An 8,456-nucleotide genomic window follows, 5' to 3' on the forward strand; every position below is an offset into this window, starting at 1 on the left:
GTGGGAAACAGAATGACGCCCTTCTGCTATAAGCGGGAGTGTGTGTAATACACCCTTTGGAGGTATTTAAATTGAATGAGGTGGTATTGCGTGGCAATGGTTGCCCCCTGGTGACTGGCTAAGGCCTCGGTCCAGTCATCGTCAGTGAGGTCTGGGATATCCGCTTCAATGCAGCTTGTGTGGTGCGTAGTGTCGTTTGATTGTGGGTAATCAGAGTCTGATAAATTTGCAGGATTTTGTGGGCACCCAGGTCCCCTATTAGTAGGCGTCCCTCAAGAGGGTGAAATTCTGGCAATCTCTCCAGCGGGTGGCTCATGGAGGTTAAAGCGTGACTGAGCTGGAGATATCTATAGAATTGTGTACTGTGGAGACTATATTCTGTTTGCAGCTGTCCGAAGGATTTTAGTGTCCACCAATACATTATGTCTCCGAAAGTTGAAATGCCTATGAGATCCCATGCCCGAAAACCTGGGAGTGCAGCTGCTGGACGTAGATATGTTCCATACAACAGAGGGGTTGTCTGGGTCAGATGTCCCCCCCAGCCTATCCTTTTCACTGTGTGGCGCCAAAGTTGTATGACAGTTTTACATGCTGGGGGCAGATGCTCAAGGTTGGAGCGGCTATAGAGAAACCCTTGGAGGGAAGTATTGCCCATTGCAAGTCTGTCTACTGTGTACACTGGGTCTGAATGTGATCCGTACCACCACTCATTTATATTCAACAGGTGGGATGCAGCTGTTATGGCAGGGTTTTTGGCTTTATTTAGCAGTGATAATAGATCATTATTCTTGCTCGCATCTAGTATAGGCATTCTTAGCCTGTGTTGGCCCTTTTAAGCCCTTTTTCCAGACCTAGAAGAGGATAGCTGCTTAATATGCCTTTATTCTTGACTTTAACCTGTCTATTGCCTATTTGGCTTTGACATATTAGACATATTGGTATGGTTCATGTAGGTATTCTGACAGAGCTAAGGAGCATTTCACCCCTTTCAGGCCTAAAGCTAGAGAGACTCCATCTTGATGGAAGCAGAGAGGCTTTTTAGGGCAAAAGCAATGTTTATAGTTATAACTGTTGTTCGCCCTAAGCGGACCAGAGAGAACCGGCCAGAGCTGAATCTAATCAGGAATTGTTCCCGGGCTCAGGTCTCTAGACGAAACAAGCAGACTGGTCACTGTGGGAGCGTCTAGCGCAAGGAGCCTGGTGCATGGGATTGGTGGGAAGAAGCTGCTGGCTGGAACTTTCCATGAGGAAACAGCATTCTATATTTGTGAAGTGCAGAGGCGGAGTCAGTCAGTCAGTCAGAGGGCAGTCGAGGAGAGAGTCCAGCAGAGAGGAGAGCAGTGGAGTGGAGTTGGCAGAGAGAGAGAGAGAGAGGGTTCAATCTGGAGAAGAGCTGAGTTGAATAGTGAGCTGGAACTGAAGGAAGCAGTCAGAAGCAGTTGCTTATCAGGAGGAGGTGTGAATAGCTGGAGTCTGAAGTAATGCCTTTTAGAAGAGATAGAGGAGAGCTTGTGGATTAACCTATGGGAGCAGATGGAATTGGACATTGGCGCAGAGACAAAGCGAATAAGATAGTAGAATGAACAGTGATCAGAGCGGCAGGAACCATTAAGAGTGAAGACGCAAGGTGGAGAGACAGTTCGTGTGGGGGAGAGGAGTCCAGAGACAGAGCGATCAGCGCAGAGGTGTATCCAAGAGTGCAGGAGAGAGAGAGAGCATGAGATGAGCCAAGGCACAGACGAGAGAGGAACCCAGATGACAGCTAGAACAAGACTTCACACTAATCAGGTGATATTGTTTTCATCACATTAGCTACACTTAATCTTTTCCCTTTCAGCGGAGTGTTCCTGTTATGTGTAATCCTTCTCTTTTAAGTAGTGTGTTCTACCTATAGCCTTTGTTAGATTTGTATTAATGTTTATATTACTGTAATAAATGACCCCCAGTTTATAACAAACTGGTGTGTAGCCCCTATTCTTGTTCACTGAAGGTAAATGAAGCTCCTAGGTGAGCACTAGGCGCGTGAATGGATGAGTGATCCCAATCAGGTAAGTGGTGATCACATAAATAGGGAGTGAGTGGACCTTTGATGCCAAGAGCAGGTAATACACAATAATCTGGACCCACATTCAAAGTTATTATTGTAGTTTCATCCCGAGTAGACAGCTGAGATAATATCCCAATATATATATATATATGTATAGGTGTTCATAGGAATGTGGTCGTCGTTGATATGCGGCGTTAATGAGAGCACTGGGGGGTCGAACCAGTGTGGATACCCACAAGATTGTGGCTTGAGTAAATGAGAGCACTAGGTAGTGGAACTAGTGTGTAAGTTTCGCAGGATCGCGAACGGTTTGGAAAAGGGAGCATTGGGTTCTGCAGGCCCGTGTGTAGACGCACCAGATTGTGTGTCAGATCTGCCCTAGGGTAGAACGGTCTGGGTCAGGGTGGCCGCGAGACCAACTGATGTGAATAAGTGTGGTGTAGGGTATGGATATCCCTAGTAATCAGTGAGTATTCTTAGTATCCCTATAGATTTAGTGGTGTTCTTAATAATATGAGCTTGTATATTGCGAGTTCCCTATCCTCAGGTAGGTACCAGGTGCCTGGATATAGAGGAGTCCTGAGGACGGAAGGTGAGTACGTTTTGGCTGGGTCACAGGGGCCCCTGGGGGCTGATCCCATCTAAACAGAAAATCCAGCCATTACATTTTGGCGTAGTCGGACAGTTTACGAATTCTGTGTGCCTGGCCATGTGCTTAGAGAGTTTTCCATGTGTTCTGAGGGAGTGCCCTGAACGCTAATTCCATCTGGCGTAATGTTGCAGTTTATGTAGCCTGTTAGACCTATTGGCTTGAACAGTTGCAGCGTGAGGAGATTGTATTACATCATGGCATTTGGCTTCTTCAGGGTGGAAGGAATGGTTTTCATCTTGGTGTTTAAACTGTCAGAGTTGAAGGATGACATTACATGAGGAAGCCAGTTACATCTATGTGATGGTCCGTTTGTATAAATGTGTGTAAAAAGTGCTTTTAAATTGCCCATTCAATTGCTTGCTGCATCTGCTTATGCTGTGCAATGTGAAATGTGTTCATTGTTCTATGATCTGTGGAATTCTGTGAATATAGCTCCTTGTACATATGACTTGTGAATAGCGCCATATTATTGTGATTTGTGAGGTGCATGTTCTCATGTTGATCTGTTGTGTTCCTTGTGCATTGCGCCTTGGAAATGTTGTTTGTGAAAAGCTTGTCTTGTAAATATGGCTTGTGAATAGCGCCATGTGGTCATGGCTTGGACAGGGCATGTTATCATTACGTTAGGCAGAAGAGAGCTGGATCTCTCTCGGGTGCTTGGGGATAACGTTTTGAAAATATGTGTACGTGTTATCTGTAAACGTGAAGAGATGTGCTCATGACTTTCCCATGTATCAATGGACGTTGGGAAATGTTTCTATTTGAGCTGCCAAAGGGTTAATATCTTGAGTTGAGATGGCAGCCTTTATTTTTTTTTTTATTATTACGTGCTGTCAACATGCATGGTTATCTGACCTGACTATAAAAGTCAGTGAATTATTTTAAGGATTTTTGATGGTTTGATTTTGACTTTTTTTTTTTTTTTTGGTTCCTTGGTCAGCCTACGTGCTTTGTCAGTTTCTTGACGGAAAGGTAACATCTTGTGTTTTGAGAAGGGTTGGGTTCTGTTCATTTCACATTCCTTTTGAAATGCGTACGTATTTGTGTGGGTTCACCTTGGAACTGATGTGGTTATAAATCAACGTTACGGAGAAAGCTGTGTTCTTTTAAAATGAGTGAAATGTTAAAAAGATAGCCCGTTAGAGTGCACGCTACGAGCTGTTTTCGTTAATTATTTCTGTGAGGGGTTTCCATCTAGACAGGAATGTGTTAGTTTAATAATAATAAATCTTGCCCGACTGTGCATGGTAACATGTGCTTTTAATTAGTGACTGGCAACTATTTGCCTTTGAAATGAAAATGTTAAAATGAAAATGTATGTTTTTATAAATGTGAACTTAAATACAATGTTGAAATGTATCTGCATTTTATGTTGTTTTACAAATTATTTCTCTTTGACAAATGGACCCTAAATAAGTGAAATGTCTAGCCTTTAGTTGAGTTAGTTGGACAAACGTCTTTTTTTTTTTTTTTTTTAAAAAAAACTGGAGCTTTTTTAATTGGCAATGCACTGTAACAGAATTGTTTTTGTTAAATTCGAGCTTCTGTTAGTTACAAAATAAGGCAGGAGAAATTTGTTTTTTGACCTTGGCAGACCAGCTGGTCTGCGCAGACGAATTTTTTTTTTTTTTTTTTTTTTTTTTTCTTTCTTTCATTCTGCAAGTTTCGATCACGTCCCAGTGTGTTATGATGGGCTACAATCCAATTTTCTTCCGCGCACGGCTTGTTTATTTAAGGGCGGGGTGGCCTTGCTCTTCCCTTGGAGTTAGTTAGTTGGATGGGCCTGGGCGGACTCTGACCAGGGAAAATGGGAGGCTTGCAGTGCCCTGCTGATGCTGTCATCATTTGGCAGTAGTACAATTTTTTTTTTTTTCTCACACTGTAACATGGCTCTTGCCCAGAAGGGTGGGACTGGCTTAGTTAGGATTAGGGTATGTTAGGCCCCACTCAATGTTACTAAAAGTTAAATTTTGAATGTTTTTAATTAATTAGGATATTTTCTTTTCGATAATGAAAGGCACCCGGGGTGCTTTTTAAATGGAAAATTTTATTTTACAAGAATAAGGATACTTCTTCTCTTGTTTCTAGGATTGCTGCAGTTGGGGTGCGTGCGTGCGTCTGCCCACTCCCTTTATTTGTTTTAGCTTTTTATTTTCATGTTATTATTTTAGTTTATTGTTTTGGATGATGGAACCAGACCAGACCAGACCAGACCAGACCGGGTGATGGATGGCCGCATTGGAGGAAGTACCGAGGATGCAGGGTGGTGGCCTACACTGAAGAATTTGGACATTAAATAATCGCTTGGACAATCAGGCCCCACTTTTAAAGCAACAAAAAACGTGTCACCTATTATGACTCAGTTATTTAATTCCCTGGCCTGCAATTTTGACATCACTACAAGCAGGCCCCACTTTTAAAAAAAAAATTTTGTCACCTATTATAGTTTTTCCAAATGAAGGACTTTTTTCAATGATGGTGCGCACATGTGTTTCACCGTGTGATTTAAAATGTTTTCTGTTACTGTTCTTATATTTTCACCTTGATTGATCAATGGGTGGTTACCTTAAAATTTGGATTGTTCTGGGTAGAGTGTCTTTTAGTATGATTATGTATTAATGTTTGCCCAGACCTTGCAATTGTATTTCTCGGATTTCACTTTAAATTGACAAATGTCAGCAGGTAGGCCTCATTTAGGCCTATTGTTATTTTCATCTCACATATTAGCACCTACACCAATAGTTTCGTGAGTCATCATTGGCTTAAGTTGCCTATAGTACGTAAGGCTCATTTAGGCCCTTTCTTGTTCTCTCATTAGGAGTTGAAGCACATTTAGTTTTTAAGTTGACAATGGTAGGTAGGTCTCATTTAGCCTTAAGTTGTCCGAAGTAGGCCCATTTAGGCCCCTTGCTGTTTTCATTCAACACATAAGTCCCTACATCACTAGATTTCACCAGTTATCATTAGACGTTGAGGAACATTTAGTTTGAGGATGCTTTGGTTAGTTTCTTTCGTTATCAGATCCAATCTCAGATATTTTCAGCATTCGAGTCAAGGGTGCTTTGATTTGTTTTTAGGTTTCTATTCCCTACAATTGAGTTTCAGGTGGAATTTTCTTGAGTTGTCATTGTTTTTAGGGAGTTTTTTAGGTTTTGATTTGTTGATAGATTTTGTTGATGTTTGTTTATTTAGATGTTATTGTTTGTCAGATGTTCGCAAGATAAGGATCTAAGGGTGGATGGCAGAGATATTTAGCAGTGATATAGATCTTAATCTTGCTCACATCTAGGATAGGTATTTTTAGCCTATGTTGGATAGATTATGTTGATGTTTGTTTAGATGGTTGTTGTTGTTTATAAGATGCTCGCAAGATAAGGATCTAGGGTGCAATGTTATGGCAGGGTTTTTGGCTTTATTTAGCAGTGATAATAGATCATTATTCTTGCTCGCATCTAGTATAGGCATTCTTAGCCTGTGTTGGCCCTTTTAAGCCCTTTTTCCAGACCTAGAAGAGGATAGCTGCTTAATATGCCTTTATTCTTGACTTTAACCTGTCTATTGCCTATTTGGCTTTGACATATTAGACATATTGGTATGGTTCATGTAGGTATTCTGACAGAGCTAAGGAGCATTTCACCCCTTTCAGGCCTAAAGCTAGAGAGACTCCATCTTGATGGAAGCAGAGAGGCTTTTTAGGGCAAAAGCAATGTTTATAGTTATAACTGTTGTTCGCCCTAAGCGGACCAGAGAGAACCGGCCAGAGCTGAATCTAATCAGGAATTGTTCCCGGGCTCAGGTCTCTAGACGAAACAAGCAGACTGGTCACTGTGGGAGCGTCTAGCGCAAGGAGCCTGGTGCATGGGATTGGTGGGAAGAAGCTGCTGGCTGGAACTTTCCATGAGGAAACAGCATTCTATATTTGTGAAGTGCAGAGGCGGAGTCAGTCAGTCAGTCAGAGGGCAGTCGAGGAGAGAGTCCAGCAGAGAGGAGAGCAGTGGAGTGGAGTTGGCAGAGAGAGAGAGAGAGAGGGTTCAATCTGGAGAAGAGCTGAGTTGAATAGTGAGCTGGAACTGAAGGAAGCAGTCAGAAGCAGTTGCTTATCAGGAGGAGGTGTGAATAGCTGGAGTCTGAAGTAATGCCTTTTAGAAGAGATAGAGGAGAGCTTGTGGATTAACCTATGGGAGCAGATGGAATTGGACATTGGCGCAGAGACAAAGCGAATAAGATAGTAGAATGAACAGTGATCAGAGCGGCAGGAACCATTAAGAGTGAAGACGCAAGGTGGAGAGACAGTTCGTGTGGGGGAGAGGAGTCCAGAGACAGAGCGATCAGCGCAGAGGTGTATCCAAGAGTGCAGGAGAGAGAGAGAGCATGAGATGAGCCAAGGCACAGACGAGAGAGGAACCCAGATGACAGCTAGAACAAGACTTCACACTAATCAGGTGATATTGTTTTCATCACATTAGCTACACTTAATCTTTTCCCTTTCAGCGGAGTGTTCCTGTTATGTGTAATCCTTCTCTTTTAAGTAGTGTGTTCTACCTATAGCCTTTGTTAGATTTGTATTAATGTTTATATTACTGTAATAAATGACCCCCAGTTTATAACAAACTGGTGTGTAGCCCCTATTCTTGTTCACTGAAGGTAAATGAAGCTCCTAGGTGAGCACTAGGCGCGTGAATGGATGAGTGATCCCAATCAGGTAAGTGGTGATCACATAAATAGGGAGTGAGTGGACCTTTGATGCCAAGAGCAGGTAATACACAATAATCTGGACCCACATTCAAAGTTATTATTGTAGTTTCATCCCGAGTAGACAGCTGAGATAATATCCCAATATATATATATATATGTATAGGTGTTCATAGGAATGTGGTCGTCGTTGATATGCGGCGTTAATGAGAGCACTGGGGGGTCGAACCAGTGTGGATACCCACAAGATTGTGGCTTGAGTAAATGAGAGCACTAGGTAGTGGAACTAGTGTGTAAGTTTCGCAGGATCGCGAACGGTTTGGAAAAGGGAGCATTGGGTTCTGCAGGCCCGTGTGTAGACGCACCAGATTGTGTGTCAGATCTGCCCTAGGGTAGAACGGTCTGGGTCAGGGTGGCCGCGAGACCAACTGATGTGAATAAGTGTGGTGTAGGGTATGGATATCCCTAGTAATCAGTGAGTATTCTTAGTATCCCTATAGATTTAGTGGTGTTCTTAATAATATGAGCTTGTATATTGCGAGTTCCCTATCCTCAGGTAGGTACCAGGTGCCTGGATATAGAGGAGTCCTGAGGACGGAAGGTGAGTACGTTTTGGCTGGGTCACAGGGGCCCCTGGGGGCTGATCCCATCTAAACAGAAAATCCAGCCATTACAGCAGCATAATACGCAAATATTTCGGCTGCCGCCAGCCCGCCACAATGTGTCCACTGTGTACATGGTCATAATGCATGCAGACGGCCCCTCCCCCCAGCAGGAAGCCATTAAGGAGCGTGTTTATTTGGGTAAACCAAATCTGTGGGATGGGATATGGATAGTTTTGGAGTCGGTATAGGACCTGCGGAAGGGAGACCATTCTAAGAATAGCTGACCGCCCAAACAGAGACAGTGGCGACCATCCCCCTGTCTCCTCCCGTGACAGGAGAGGGCTGATGTTCCATGACCAGGATATCGTAGGATTCGGTGAGATATAGACCCCTGGGTATTGGAAGCCCCCAGTTGCATGGGAAAGTTGTGATGCCTATGTCGCGCACCCCTAATCACCAC

General features: G+C 43.2%; 1 long non-coding RNA gene across 1 annotated transcript; it reads left to right on the forward strand.

Annotated features, from left to right (window-relative positions):
• Window positions 1-1,291: 1,291 nt before the first annotated feature.
• LOC146809476 (uncharacterized) lies at window positions 1,292-7,310 on the forward strand. The gene is made up of 2 exons (XR_014966439.1): window positions 1,292-1,788; window positions 4,788-7,310. It is a non-coding gene; the product is annotated as an uncharacterized LOC146809476 (long non-coding RNA).
• Window positions 7,311-8,456: the final 1,146 nt, after the last annotated feature.

This window comes from Triturus cristatus, chromosome 7, assembly GCF_964204655.1.
Source record: "Triturus cristatus chromosome 7, aTriCri1.1, whole genome shotgun sequence".
NCBI classification, from domain to species: domain Eukaryota; kingdom Metazoa; phylum Chordata; class Amphibia; order Caudata; family Salamandridae; genus Triturus; species Triturus cristatus.